General features: G+C 49.4%; 1 protein-coding gene and 1 pseudogene across 1 annotated transcript in view; one reads left to right on the top strand and one right to left on the bottom strand.

Annotated features, from left to right (window-relative positions):
- The window catches only part of FBN3 (fibrillin 3), a 215,551-nt gene that overhangs the window by 164,605 nt on the left and 35,702 nt on the right, over nucleotides 1–15,244 (bottom strand). The window lies entirely within an intron of this gene.
- Nucleotides 8,478–8,595, top strand: LOC143836959 (5S ribosomal RNA; annotated as a pseudogene).

Raw genomic sequence — 15,244 nt, 5'->3', positions numbered from 1 at the left:
TGAAAGTAAGAACAAAACATGAGCTCTGCTTGGTCAGACCAGATTTTGGAAAAGTAACAGGAATATCAGAAGGATATTGACTACAAGAAAGCTTGTCTAGAGACCAGGAGTGGCCCAACTGTGGCTCTCCAGATGTCCATGGAGCACAATTACCATGAGGAGGGTAATTGTAGTCCATGGACATCTGGAAAGCCACGGTTTGACCACCCCTGAGTCTAGTCCAACATTCTGTTTCACACTGTGACCCACCAGTGGTCGTGGATGGCCAGCTTGGATGGCCAGCCTCCCGGCTGGACCTGGAGATCTCCCCAGAATTACAGTTCATTTCCACACTACAGGGATCAGTTTCCCTGGAGAAAATGGCTGCTTTGGAGGATGGACTCCGTGGCATTATACCTTGCTGAGGTCCCTCTCTCCCCCGCCACCCCACAAATCTGGTATTTCCCAACCCATAACTGGCAACTCTAGGGCCAACCACAGGGCATAGAGGACCTAGCACTGGGTACCAGAGGTTGACTGCTTCTGAATACAGAAGTTTATAAGTGTCTTCAGCATCTGGTATTCAGTGGTACTTCACCAAAGGACATGGAAGATCCATTTAGCTATCATGGGGTTACAGCTATCATTACAGTAGATGAGTGATTGGGATGTGAGTGTCCTGCCATAGTGCAGGGGATTGGACTAGATGACCCATGAGGTCCCTTTCAACTCTATGATTCTATGATTCTATAGGATTGTCAACCTCCAAGTGGTTTCAACTGATCTCCTAGATAAGGTGAGTTGTGTTTGAAACTGTTTTAATTTTTTAGTGTTGTAAACCACCCCGATCCCACTTGTAAGGCCAGGTCCCCAGGTGGGTCCTGGGAATAGATCTTATTTTACACTCAACATTAGCTGGTTCAACTGAACTTGAGGTCCAGTTCAATCCTTGCTGTCAAAATATACCCAGGTGCTGACTGAGGTTCAGATCATGAACTGTTACTGGCTAAAAACAAAACTCAGCAACATCAAGAGAACCTCAGGGTTAGGGAAGTTAAACGTAAATAAAATTCTGCTCACATATGCAGTGGAGGTGAAAAATTGATTTCAACTATTGCACACAACAGAGAAGATGAACTGCGGCAGGAAATCCAATCAACTGTTATTCAAGCAGCAGTTAACCACATGCCACACAAGAAGCCAGAAAAAAAGATCAAAATGGTTCTCCAATGAAACTATAAGAATAGCTGAATGTAGAAAAGCAGCAAAAGCTGCAGACAAAAGGGAGGAAGCAAGAACATTAAATCCAGGTTTTCAAAGGGCAGCAAGAATAGACAGTGAAGCTTATTGGAATCAGAAATGCAAGCTGTTAGAAGATTACAACAGGGACACACGAGGAATGCTTTCACACAAGTAATGAGGTTCCAAATGCGATTTGCTGGTTGCCAAAGCATTATCAAAGATAAACAAAGGAAGGAACTGACTGACCATCAGGAACAGATGGGAGAAATACACAGAATGCATACAGAAGAACTGTATGCATGCAGAATGGAAATTCACTGTTTTCAAGAAGAAAAAGAAATAGAACTTGAACCGGCCATTCTTGAAGACGAAACTGAACAATCCTTGAGCCAACTGCTAAACAACAAGGCACCAGGCATTGACATCATACCTGTGGAATTGTTGAGACCAATCAAAACCATTACAGCTTTGTCCCAGAAAATCTGGGAAGCCAATAACTGGACAGAGGAGTGGAAACGATCGGTGTACATCCCACTACCAAAAAAGGGTGACTCAAAAAAACTGTTCCAATTACCATACAATAGCTCTCATTTCTCATGTTCGTAAGATCCTTCTCAAAATCATACAACAATGCATAGCAACAACCATTGAAAGAGAATTACCAAAAGTTCAAGCTGGCTTTTGGCAGGGGCGTGGCAGTCTGTCAGGATTGTAGAATCTCTGTCATAAATTAGCCTGAGTTCCTCCATGTCAGTTATATTGCTTTATTGGACCTGGCGCCTGCTTGCTCCAGGCCTTGTAGTTTTCTTAGCCATAAAAGTGAGTAGTGTTGTTATGTTAACCTTATCTTGTTGTGGGCTCACGGCATTGTTGTCACCTCCTCAAGGTTGTGAGAGTGAAAGCCTGTTTATGTTACACATATGTCTTTTCTCTCCTTCTCTCTCCTGCCCCCCTCCCTTGGGAACTGTCAAGTTTTGGGCGGGAGAAATATATTGATAAGCTGGGGCAAATCTGGCCTCTGGTCAGATTTGACTTCTCAGTCTCTTGCGTATAGAACTATCCAATAAAACTCTTTACTAAGCAGTTTGTTGTGAGTTTCCTGTACGTTTGACATTAAGTCAAATCTGACAACTCCTTTCACCTGCCACCATGCAGGGCGAAGGAAATTCTTTTACTGAGCAGGGAGAGGGTCTGGATTGGGACCTCTCCCAGGGCGACGGTGCCGTGGCAGGACCGTACAGCTCAGGCATCCTCAGGGCCGTGACAGGAGCAACTCCTGGGCCTGAGGACTTTTTGGAAAGGCACGTCACCGAACGCAGGCGTTTATCGAAGTATGACCGACCAACTGGAGACGAGCAGTGGCCGGAGAATCTTGGAATGCCTAGCTACGGGCTGGAGCCCGCCGGTGACACGCAGGACCTGCAGAGTAAGCTGGACAGGGTGACCAACTGGCTGCAGGACCTTTCGAGTCGACTGGATCCGGAGGAGCAACGCCGCACTCAACGCTTGCTGCGGGAGGTGTACAGCGGAGGAGCCGTTCGCGATCCGGGGAGTCAGAGATCGGGCGGGCTGCTCACCCTGCGCGAACGCGAAACGGCCGCGATGCAAGCAGCCGCGGAGGCCGAGGCGGCGGCCCTGGCCAGGGCGCGGAGGGAAGAAGAGGACGAGGAGCGCGAGGACGCCGGGACCGGCGGGGCAGCAGAAGGCGCTGGAGCGGCAGAAGGTGCAGGAGCAGCAGACGGAGCAGCAGCAGCGGCAGCGAACGTTGCGGGGGCCGAAGCGGCAGCGGCGGCGGCAGCGCGAGAAGCGGCGGCGGCGGCCGCGCGAGCAGCGGCGGCGGCAAGAGCGGCAGCGGATGCGAGGGCGGCGGCAGGCGTGGGTCGAGGCATCGGCCGTGGGGGAAGACCACCCCTGGCCCCGGCGGGGGCCCAGGCCGGCTGGGGACCGGGACGCCTACCTCCCCACCTCTGGGGAGTGGAGATGCGGAACACCTACAAGTTCAAGGCTAAGTTTTCGGGGGACCACACGGCTTTTCCAACGTTCCTGGTGCACCTCCAAGCCTACATGATGGACATGGGCTTCACTTTCACTGACGCCGCCGAGCGTGTCCGGTTTGTAGGGGAAGCCCTGGAGGGCAAGGCAGCCAAGTGGTTCCTGGACTTGTACCGTCCAGCACGTTCGGCCACAACCCCCACTTGACAAAAGGGTGGTGGCTGCGTTAGGATCCGGGGGGGAAGCTGGTTGCACTCAGATTCCCCGTCCTGTGGATGCTGGCTAGCTGGGGGAGGGAAGTTAATTTTAGTGCGGAGGGATGTCAGGATTGTAGAATCTCTGTCATAAATTAGCCTGAGTTCCTCCATGTCAGTTATATTGCTTTATTGGACCTGGCGCCTGCTTGCTCCAGGCCTTGTAGTTTTCTTAGCCATAAAAGTGAGTAGTGTTGTTATGTTAACCTTATCTTGTTGTGGGCTCACGGCATTGTTGTCACCTCCTCAAGGTTGTGAGAGTGAAAGCCTGTTTATGTTACACATATGTCTTTTCTCTCCTTCTCTCTCCTGCCCCCCTCCCTTGGGAACTGTCAAGTTTTGGGCGGGAGAAATGTATTGATAAGCTGGGGCAAATCTGGCCTCTGGTCAGATTTGACTTCTCAGTCTCTTGTGTATAGAACTATCCAATAAAACTCTTTACTAAGCAGTTTGTTGTGAGTTTCCTGTACGTTTGACACAGTCGTAATCACATAGCAAACCTGTGCTGGATTTTGGAAAAGTAACAGGAATATCAGAAGGATATTGACTACAAGAAAGCTTTTGATTGGGTGGATCACAACAACTTGTGGGAAGCCCTGCAAAATTTGGGGGTGCCAGTGCATTTGACCAAACTGATGCAGTTGCTCTACGCCAGGGGTAGTCAAACTGCGGCCCTCCAGAAGTCCATGGAGTACAATTCCCATGAGCCCCTGCCAGCAAATGCTCATGGGAATTGTAGTCCATGGACATCTAGAGGGCCGCAGTTTGACTACCCATGCTCTACGCTAACCATGAAGCCACTTAATTCAAACACTGGAATTAAGATTGGAGGAAGGAATATAAATAATCTTCGGTATGTTGATGACGCGACCCTCGCATCAGAAACTAAGGAAGGCCTAGAACAGTTGATTACAAGGGTCAATGAAGTAAGTAAGAAACTCGGCCTTTTCTTAAATGCTAAAAAGACAAAAATAATAATCACTGCAAAAAACAGATATGTCACAATAACAATTGATAGTCAAGAGACCAAATGCGTTCAAGAATTCATTTTTCTTAGATCACCAATTGATGTGAGTGGCAATTACTGTATGGAAATGAAATGCCAAATTGCTCTGGCTTGCTCAGCAATGAAGAGCTTAAATGGAACATGGAAAAGCAAGGACATAAGCCTGACTACCAATCGTATATATTAGTTAGATTTATCATATTTCCAATAGTCACGGCTGTGAAAGTTGGACAATGAAAAAATCGGACAAGAGAAGAATCTATTCATTTGAACTCTGGTGCTGCAGAAGGCTTCTGCGGGTTCCATGAATAGCAAAGTCACAAACAAGGAACTACTACAGCGCATAAAGTCTGATTTATCACAGGTAGGTAAAATCATGAAACTCCGGCTCACTTACTTTGGCCATATCATGCGGTCCAACTCAATAGAGAAAGCAATTTTGCTAGGAATAGTGAGTGGAAAAAGGAAACCAGGTCGACAAAGGGCATGGTGGTTGGACACGATCAGAATGGACATCAGCCAGAACATTGCTTGGCTAAGGGTGGCAGTGCAGGATTGTGCCAGCGGCTGTGCCATGGGATCGCCAAGAGTTGGACATGACCGAACGGCTGACAACAACAACACTAAAGTTCCTTCTCCATTGCAGTCATCTTTTTTTTCTAACGTGGAAAGCCCCCCCCCCCCTGGATCATTTCAGGCTGCCATTGCATTGGATTCGCACTCGTGCCGTTTTGCTGGCTTGCCTGCAGCTCAGTCTGTTCTTCGGTTGCCATTTGGCTTGGTTTCCCCTCAACAAACAGCCGCCACCCCCACCCCCCATCCCCATCCGTAGGAATTTCTTTCTCTTTCCTAAAACAAACATGTTCCGAAAAGCTGCATTACCCTCAGTTCAGATTCCCTCTCGCACGGCAGGCAAGGCTTTCTCTCAAAACAGAGCCGGAGAATGGGACTGGCAGCTGCCCCGCTGGTTGAAAGGAGGTCAGTGGGACACAGGTTGCAGGAGGCCTGGCCAAGACCTCTCGCACAGGAATGAGCCTTGCAAAACCCAGCCAGCCTCCCTGCTGGGCTTGCTTCGCTGGGAAGCCTCTACTGGCCAGAGGAAAGCAAACTTAACTCTCCTTTCTCCCTGGGCAGAAGAGCCTCACTGCACCATGCTGAAAACATTCCACAGGCCAGCAGGCCAAGGTTGCTCTCTCCGCTTCGGGAAATTCCTGGAGGCAGAGTGGGTGGAGCCTGGTAGGCCAAGATTTGGCAAGGGGAGTGTCTTCAGCAGAGGATAATGCCATAGAGAGCCCTCCCACCAAAAGATCCCTGTAATCTGTAGACAGGGTTGTCTTCGACACTGCTGGCAGGAGATAGGAGGCAGTGTTCCTGGAGTGGGGAGGAGTGCCACAAAATGGTGACATTGAAGTCAGAAGGCTGGGGTTGCCGGGGGGGGGGACGTGGCTGGCATTTGGGCAAAACTTGATGTAAGAATTTGCTTCAAACCATAGAATTTTGCCCCCAAACCAGAGTGTCATCCCCTCCAATGCTCCTGGCGTGCTGACATCACTATGTTTGCATACTTGTAGTGGGCTAGTAAATTAGTAGGGGGATTTCCTGTCCTTTTCTGCTGCCTGGCGCTGCTATCTATACAGAGGCCCTGAAGGGTAGTTTTATCTCTCCAGCTAACTGAAGGAAGACATCCTAGAATCTTTGCACCCAAACAGACTCGTGGGCAGGGAGCAGGGGGGACTTGGAGGTTAAAGCAGGGCAACAGACATTAGTCTTAGCAAAGCTTCTAGGTAGCTAGAACCCTTGTTCTTTTCAATAAAGAGATCTTCCTGCAGATGGAGTTTTCTTATTGAAAGCAATCGGCTGAAACCTCCCAATCAGCTGTCATTCCAAGAGATTTCCAGTTCTCAGTTGGAGGGATTCGCAACCTTATTTGGCCCTGATCCTGCCCTGATCCTGCTCGCCTTAGGAGTGCTGTTCTCAGGGCTGCCAGCTCTAGTTTGGCAAATACCTAAAATTTGGGGGGGTGAAGGCTGAAGATGGCGGGGATTGGGGAGGGACTTCAGTGGCATATAATGCCATAAGAGTCCACCTTCCAAGGCAGTACCTTTATCCAGGTGCACTGATCTCCATCACCTGGATATCAGTTGTAATTGCAGGAGATGGCCAGCCACCACCTGGAAGCTGGCCACTATCTGCCCTGGAGGAGTCCAGGTGAACAGGGAAGAAAATGAAACCCTTCTGCTTTAACTGTAGTGTCAAGAGACAAAATCTCCCTTTGCCCTTGATCTTTGTGCACAGTGCTGACCTAAGCATAGTCACACCTTTGTAAGACCGTTGAGTTTCATGGATGGAGAAAGGATATAAGTCTGCTTAAGATGAATCTCTAGGGTACTTCGCATCAGGTCCCTCGCAGAGGGAAGTAATGCTAAAAAGACAAGTGGTCAGTTTGTGGAACTCACTGCCACAAGACACCGTGATCATCAGTGGCTTAGATGGATTTAAGAGGGAGCTGGGAGGATTTAGGGAGGAAAGGATTCTCATTGGCCACGTGGCTGCATTGTGACCTCTGCGTTCACCACCTGCGGGTGTTGGGTGGGCTGTCCTCTATTGGAAACAGGAGGCCAGTTTAAATCGATCCTTGTTCTGTTAGGAAGCCCGACCAATAGCTAGCTACTAACCATGCTAGTGAAATGGAACCTTCCTGTTCAGAAGCAATGTATCTGAGACAACCAACAAGAAAGGACAAGTGGGGGCCTGTGGGGTTTGTGGGAGGGGGAGTTTCATCTCCCAGCCACTTTCTCACTGGGCTCCCTGTGGATCCAGAGCTCTGGCACAGTCACTGCTGGTCTTGGGATGCTCACACAACCACTGTCTGGCCTGCCCTGGGTCCCGAGAGGCTCTCAGACTGCTGGAACCAGGCCACAGGTGGGTGCCGTCTTTGAACTTCTGGGAGTTGCATTCTCTGAGCTTGTCTGGAGAGCAGTATTTTTTTTTTACAATTCAAATACAAAAACGTTTAATGGCATCCAAGATATAAAACAGCACACAAAATAATTCTATGACACAGATCTATAAAGCAGTAAAAAAAAAATTGCAGATGGCCAGGGAACAGGAGGTACAAAAGTGCCCATTCCAGTGCCACGGACGACTTTGTCCTGTGGGCCAAAACTGCAGATAAAAACTTGGCTACCAGTTCAGTGGTCTCCAAGCATTTATCGGCTAGTGGCAGATTAAGAGGCCTTACATCTGCAACATGAGGGGAAGGTAGAAGCGGGGAAATCAGATCATGACATCGCAAAATAATATGCCCAATTGAGTCTGGTTCTATACAGTAATACCTGCAAGATCTTTTTTTACAGGGATTTCTCTTCTACCTACCTTCAACTACTGCAGAGGGAAATACATTTAGTTTAGCTAACAGAAATGCTCCACGAGATGAACGTATTATTAGGTTGGAAAAATAATGTGCCATAGAGTTTGGGATATAGGATAGACCAAGAGCTCGTGGAGAACACGCCCCCCCCCCCGCCCCCGCCCCAGCATGAATTACCTGGAGGTCAGTATCCCAGAATGTTCTTTAGATGGATTGGAATAGATGGTCCTCTCCAGACTTGGCTAAGGAGTCAAGGTCAATACCTACAGCGTTTATTTTAGAGGCTATGGCCTGAGACCGTTTCGAAGCATAATGGTCAGGTGGTAGAAGTGCAAGGAGGCTATTTAAAGCACTACAAAACAGATGGAGCCAATATTTAATGGATAAAATCCAAGCACGAGATTCAATAGTAGGGAGGCCCAGCTCAGCACATGAAGTAAAATAGGTTACAGAACTAGGTAGAATTCTGCGGTAGAAGGCCGCAGTCATACAGCTAGCCTCTTTACTCAGAGACTGGATACAGGAATCCCACAGAGCAGTCAAGGTATCAAGCTTGAAAAAACCCGAAAGCCACTGGCACATATTGGTTGCTCTTCTGGTTGTGGAAATGACTGATGGCCTGTGACTTATTCTTGGCCAGGCTAATACCACCCTGTACACATCTGATCTCATCTGATCTTGGAAGCTAAGCAGGGTCGGGCCTGGTTAGTACTTGGATGGGGGGCTGCCTGGGAATACGGGTGCTGTAGGCAGTATTGGAGGGAGGGGGGTGAATATAACTCCAACAATGTATTTGGTTAAGTTTCCAGATTTTTCCGCAAACCTGTGGTGTCCTCTCAAGTTTGCAGAACTATATGTTTGGGGGGAGTATGGGGGAAGCCCCAATTCATAGATTTTGGTATCCGCAGATGCGGTCACACTCTTGCTATTAGATATATAGATGGTGACCTGACTGTGGGCAGGACAGCGGACTCGATCCAGCGGGACTGCTCTTTTGTTTTCTGAGGAGACTGTCCCACCAAAAGCACCGCATTCCTTCTCAAAGGCTCAGATCCCACCCCCATTCCAAGCAGCACCGTCTGAGCATTCTGTGGTCCGCTCTGCTACAACAGCTGCTTTTCATCTCAAAGGGCTTCAAGAACCACCCACCCCAAAAGGTGCTTCCAGAGTCCCCGTCCCTTCTTTTTGGAGTAATAAAAAAAATTGTTTTTAACAATGGCACAGAGCATAACTGAGTTCTACACACGGCCCAGGGTCTCTCAGGTTTCACCTTCATGCCCGGGCGATTTGTGTCAGGAAACTGTATAACCGAGACCGGAAAAAGAGCCCGATATACGTCTCACATGCTTATTTCCTCTGCGTATTTTTTCAAGCCCTTGGAATGTCTGGCCTCGTAAGGGACCCGGGCCAGATTTTCCCTTCCTGTAAATGCCCCCATCCTCAGGCATGTGGTTTTGTTGGCGACGAGTGAAAGAAACGGAGGAGGAGGGGAAGAACGGCCTCAGCGATCTCGTCCAGGCAGAAAGACACCTGCCAGGGCCCCCAAATTTAAGCCAACCATAGACCTGGAGCCCATTCCCAAAGACTATTAAAATATAATCAAATAATAAGAATAATAGGGAAATGTAGAGAGGAGTGGATTCCCCACGTCCTGTTAGCTTAATGGCCCATGGCCTCGCTGGGTGCTGCATTCCAATCCTCCACAATTTTTGGTTGGCGTTTCTAAAATTAATGCCAGAACTGGCGCACGGGTGGCTTGACGATGTTCATTAGCAAACTCGGCACGGAAGCAACAGAAACGAGGGGGCATCAAGAGTCGTTTGGTGCCGTCTGTCTAATCAGCATCACCACATCCCGTACATTTTTAAAAAACAGTCCATCGATTGGAAACACATTTCGTTTTCCAGCCGTTGGCCAGCGACAGCTTTGCCACAATTAACGCATATTTTGCCGCATGGTTTAACAGATGTGTGGTGGGGGTTTGTAGGAAAAACAGTTCCCAGCGCTTCCAAAATTGTGGCTACCACCATCCCCCCCCCCAAAAAAAAGATTCTGTGCACTTTTGCACACCCAGGGCACCTATGAAGCAAATCAGTTCTGTCTTGAGAACAATGCCAACATGCACCAGAAGAATTTTATTTTTACAATCTACATGGGCAATAAATGCCACTCGTTAACCCTTTTAAAACAGATTCAGGTGGGCAGCACTTCGGCGCCCGAAGCGGCTGTCCACTCCCGACGCAGCCAGCGCCGTGCAACGGTCTGAAGCAGAGGCAGGAGGTTTGAGTCCAGGGGCAACTTAAAGACCAACAACGTTTTATTCACGGTCCCAGTTTTTGTGTGCATGCACGCGTCTTCAGATGCAAGCCATCGTGATCACTTAGTGCAGGCCTTCTCAACCCGGGTTTCATGGACCCCTGGGGGCCCTGGAAGGGTTTCCTGAATGGGTGGGAGTTAATTCATTTTTAATATATTTTTTAAAGTTGTTACGCATTTATTGGGTCATAGGATCGTATATGGTCCTGTCATCCCCCCCCCACCCGCAATGGCCAGTGATAGACATGGAAGGGGTGGGAAGGGGAGGGTGGGCGTGTCCACAGCTCTGCTTCCCAACCGTATTCTGCATGAGTGCACCACTTTTGGGGTTTCTTGAAGCCTCCAGAACATTTCATGGGTTTCTCAATGGTAAAAAATTCGAGAAAGGCTGGCTTAAAGGTAAAGGTATCCCTTGTGCAAGCACCGAGTCATGTTTGACCCTTGGGGTGACGCCCTCTAGCGTTTTCATGGCAGACTCAATACGGGGTGGTTTGCCAGTGCCTTCCCCAGTCATTGCCGTTTACCCCCCAGCAAGGTGGGCACTCATTTTACCGACCTCGGAAGGATGGTAGGCTGAGTTGACCTTGAGCCAGCTGCTGGGATTGAACTCCCAGCCTCATGGGCAGTGCTTCGGACTGCATGTCTGCTGCCTTACCACCCTGCACCACAAGAGGCTCTGGAATAAGACTTTGTTGACCTTCAGGGTGCCATTGGACCAAGCTTTGTTCATCTTAAAACAGTTTTCTCTTAACTGCAGAGAGGTTTAAGGACAGGGAAGGCCAGTAGGGATTATGGTTGTGTGCTTTGGCACGGCTCAACCTCCTTGGTGATCACTGAAGTGGCACATAGACGGCCAGCACCGTGGCGTGGAGAGGAGGCCACCACCACCCCTTCTCTCTGTGCCGTGGCGCTGGCCGCCTCAGGACTCGGTGATCGCCGCGGTGGCCGAACCACGCCGAAGCACACAACCCTGGTAGGGATACCGGTTCTCGAACTAGGAACGCCATCTCCCAGGTCTCTTTGTACGCTGTTGCGAACAGGCTTAGGAGTCACGGGGCATTTCAGTGTCCTGGGCCATCAAGTACAATTGACAGATGATACCTGGCACCTTGCAGGAGATAGGACCATGGGGGAGGTCTGCCATTGTACAGGGGGTGACATTCCTTGTGGAGGAACTAAAAGTGACATCACATGTCTCTAATCACTTGAAACTCTGTGGTAAGCCACAACATTTCTGGTGAATCCTAGAGCTATCAATTCCAGGTTTCCTCCCCGAAGGGATATCATACGAGGCCAGGATTTGGTTTTCTTCCAGTGACTAAAGTGGGTTGCCGGCAAAAACTCTCCTGCTATAGCAGCTTTCTCAACCAGGAATCTGTGAAGCCCTGGGGTTTCACAATGCATTGGGTGGGAGTTAATTATCATTATTATTTTAATTATCAGGTGATATGACCATATATGGTCATGTCAACCGACCCACTCCTCTGAAAATGGCAAATGATGGGCCCGGTGGGGGTGGGAAGGCCCCACCCCCAGAAGGACTGTACAAGTCCTAGGGGATGTTACTTCTGGTCACATGTGACTTCCGGGGGTGTGGCCTGATGACATCACTTCCAGGGTTTCTCAAAGCCTGATGTCTGTTTCAGGGGCTTCTCAATGGTAAAATATGGCATGCAATAGATCAGGGGTAGTCAAACTGCGGCCCTCCAGATGTCCATGGACTACAATTCCCAGGAGCCCCTGCCAGCAAATGCTGGCAGGGGCTTCTGGGAATTGTAGTCCATGGACATCTGGAGGGCCGCAGTTTGACTACCCCTGCAATAGATCCTCACTGCGTCATCAATGTGCATGCAGCCCAACAGACTGTGCTGGTCCCAAATGCCTAGACCACAGCCAGAAGCCACCCACCAGCCAGCTAGCCCTTTTGGGGCCAATGCTCATTCATGTCAGGTGACTGGCTCGCATCCTGCACGCATCCTGTCACTGCAGCGCCTCGGCCAGCAACCAAATTTCCTTCCCTACTCCCATCCAGACCCAACAGGCCATCCTTTTCTCCAGTACGTCTGTCGAACGAAGCAGGCTCCCGTCTAGCTCAGTTCAAGCCACCATGCATGAGAAAGGATCATGGGATCATAGAGTTAGAAGGGACCTCCAGGGTCATTGAGCGTAACCCCCTGCAGAATGCAGGAAACTCACAACTATTGACCCACACACAGTGACTCCAATTCCATGCCCATGCGAGCCCTCTCAAAAAAAGCCAGAATGCCTGGCCAGGGTGGCCTGGAGGAAATTCACCTCGTGACCCCAAGGTGGCAATCTGCATTTCCCTGGACATGAAAGAAAGGACCACGAGACCCAAGCACCAATATAATCCCTTCTGCCCACCCACACACCATCGATGCTTTAAAAAAAGGTTGAGAAAGGGTGTTCTAGCCCCTGGAGCAGGGGTAGCCAAACTGCGGCCCTCCAGATGTCCATGGACTACAATTCCCAGGAGCCCCTGGGGCTCCTGGGAATTGTAGTCCATGGACATCTGGAGGGCCGCAATTTGACTACCCCTGCCCTAGAGACTTTTAAAAAGCTGAGAATTCAGAGAATCGGCTATACTTCTTGTTACCACAGTACATTAATATAGAAGTGGCAATTAAAAAAAAAAAAAGTCACAGCCCCGGAGGTCCAGGGGAGCAAGGTGACCCATTCTGGGAGACTGGGGCAGGACAACCGTGGGCAAACAATCACGTGGAACTCCTGTGGCTGCTGCACTTTCTCTTCAGGCACACCAGCCATGGGAAGAGGATCTCAAAGTGGCTCACAATCACCTATCCCTCCTCACCCCACAACAGACACCCTGTGTGGTAGGTGAGGCTGAGAGCTCTGAGAGAAGTGGAACTGGCCCAAGGTCCCCTAGCTGGCTGCGTGCAGAGGAGGAGTGGGGAATCAAACTCAGTCCTCCTGAAAGAGGCCGCTGCTCTTACTTTACTGCTGCTCTGGTTCCTCTTCAGATCGCACAAATCTTTCACTACACTCAGCTGTCTGTCTTTGAGCTGGAAGCTTCGAAATCTCGTCTGCATGCCAACATCACCTGGCCTTGCGTGCCCCATGGTACCCTTCGCAGTGTCTCCTGTGCATCACTCCCAACCCCCTGCAACTCAACCCTTTTGAAAACTACACTCCGGGCTAGGGATATTCTTCCATTGCAACCTCGCTCACATACGTTTCTAATAAAACTCTACGTTTACAAGACGAGTCCTCCGGATAGCGGACAGGAGTTTTCCTCATTGTTACTGCAGTAATGTTGAGCTGCATCTCAGCTCAGAAAACTGTTTCTGCTACTCAGGAGCGGCTAGGGTGGCCAGCTCTGGGTTGGGAAACACCTGGAGACTGGATGGGGCTGGAGTGGGCACGGTTTGGGATGGAGAGGGATCTCAGCGGAGCAAAATGACATACTGGGATTTTATCTGATCGTTGTTACCCGCCAGGAGCTGTTCTGGGAGGGGCAAGCCAAAAGTCTAATAGACAAACAAACGAAACACGATTCGGTTCAGACAGTTCAAAGCTGGTTCGAATCGACCTTCTCTTGTTGTTGAAATGCCCAAATCAGCTCTGGTTGAATTGACAAACTGTGATTCGGTGGCAATTTGGCCATGCGGAGATCGGGCGGTTGCAGGGGTAGTCAAACTGCGGCCCTCCAGATGTCCATGGACTACAATTCCCATGAGCCCCTGGGGCTCATGGGAATTGTAGTCCATGGACATCTGGAGGGCCGCAGTTTGACTACCCCTGCTTTAAAGGGACCAACATTTTCCTTTCCCATTTATTCTGTGGTCTCTAGAAGCAGAAATTTGAATTAGAGGCACCAAATTCACAGTGTAGCTGTGTGCGCCATTCGTCAAAAGAGCCCCCAAGTTTCAAAAAGATTGGACCAGGGGGTGCAATTCTATGGGCACCCAAAGAGGTTGCCCCATCCGAACTCCTTTGTTTCCAATGGGGAGGCAAGAGCAGAAAATCTCTCCCCCCCCCCCACCACCACCAATGGAGAGGCTTCTGCAGCTATGCTGCAAATCTGGTGCCTCTACCTCAAACAAACCTCACCCCAGATCACATAATAGATGAAAAGGGGAAATTTCTCATTGATATGAATGATTCCGTATCACTTTGGAAGGGGCTTCGGCTGCTTTGATTTCAGTCCATTGATTTAGGCTGAATCTGAAATGGTCTGAATTTTTATTTTTTTTGTTGCATATCCCTATGGAGTTCACCCTTGAAAGCAGACATTTTCTCCAGGGGAAGTTATCTCTGTCACCTGAAAGTCATTGTAATCTCAGGAAATCTCCAGTTACCTAGAAGTTGGCAACCGTAGCCAGAAGGGAGAGGCTTCAACAGAATGCTAAAAGCCAGAGAGAGCCGGCAAGGAAAGGGTGCTTTGAAACCTTCCTCCTATCTCTGTCCATTTGTCTTGGCAGAAGCCAGACAGTATACACACAGCTGTGAGTCTTGTTTCATCTCTGACCCTGAGTCGGGGCCAAATGCATTCACCACAAGCATTGCAAAAAAGAAAGAAAGAAAAGGGGGAGGGAAAATAACCCCCCTTTTGATTCCAAGCTCTCGTACATTACACAATCCCTTCCGAAGCAGTCAAACGCCTGCACAAACACACGTATATACAAACTGTGCAGCCTCCCCCCAAATCCATGCCATGTGTTCTGGATCAAAAAGCCGTCTGGTTACAAAAGCCCCCCTTAGAAGAGGAATCCGTTTACAGTGCCAAATGGAAACCGGTTGCAAACTGGTTTCATGGGTATGATTTCCCCAAGCAATGTTGATTGTTGGGGGCGGGAGGCCTGTGGGGGGGGAGAGGGAAGCGCTGGGGCCTTATCCAGTGCCTTAAATACTGCATTTCCCAGGGTTCTGGGAACAACGCCATCGAACTTATTCTTTTTGTATAGCTTTTGGAAATTAAGTTATCTCGACGATATACACAGGACCGAATAAAAGACACATGTCCTACGAATTCCAGGACTGGAATGCTTGACATAATTGGATCCTGAAAAGCAGCCGTGGGGTGGAGCAATAGGATCCATCCAT

Source organism: Paroedura picta, chromosome 4 (genome assembly GCF_049243985.1).
Source record: "Paroedura picta isolate Pp20150507F chromosome 4, Ppicta_v3.0, whole genome shotgun sequence".
Classification (NCBI taxonomy): domain Eukaryota; kingdom Metazoa; phylum Chordata; class Lepidosauria; order Squamata; family Gekkonidae; genus Paroedura; species Paroedura picta.
The sequence above is the reverse complement of the archived record's forward strand: the minus strand, read 5'-3'. Positions and strand labels throughout refer to the sequence as shown.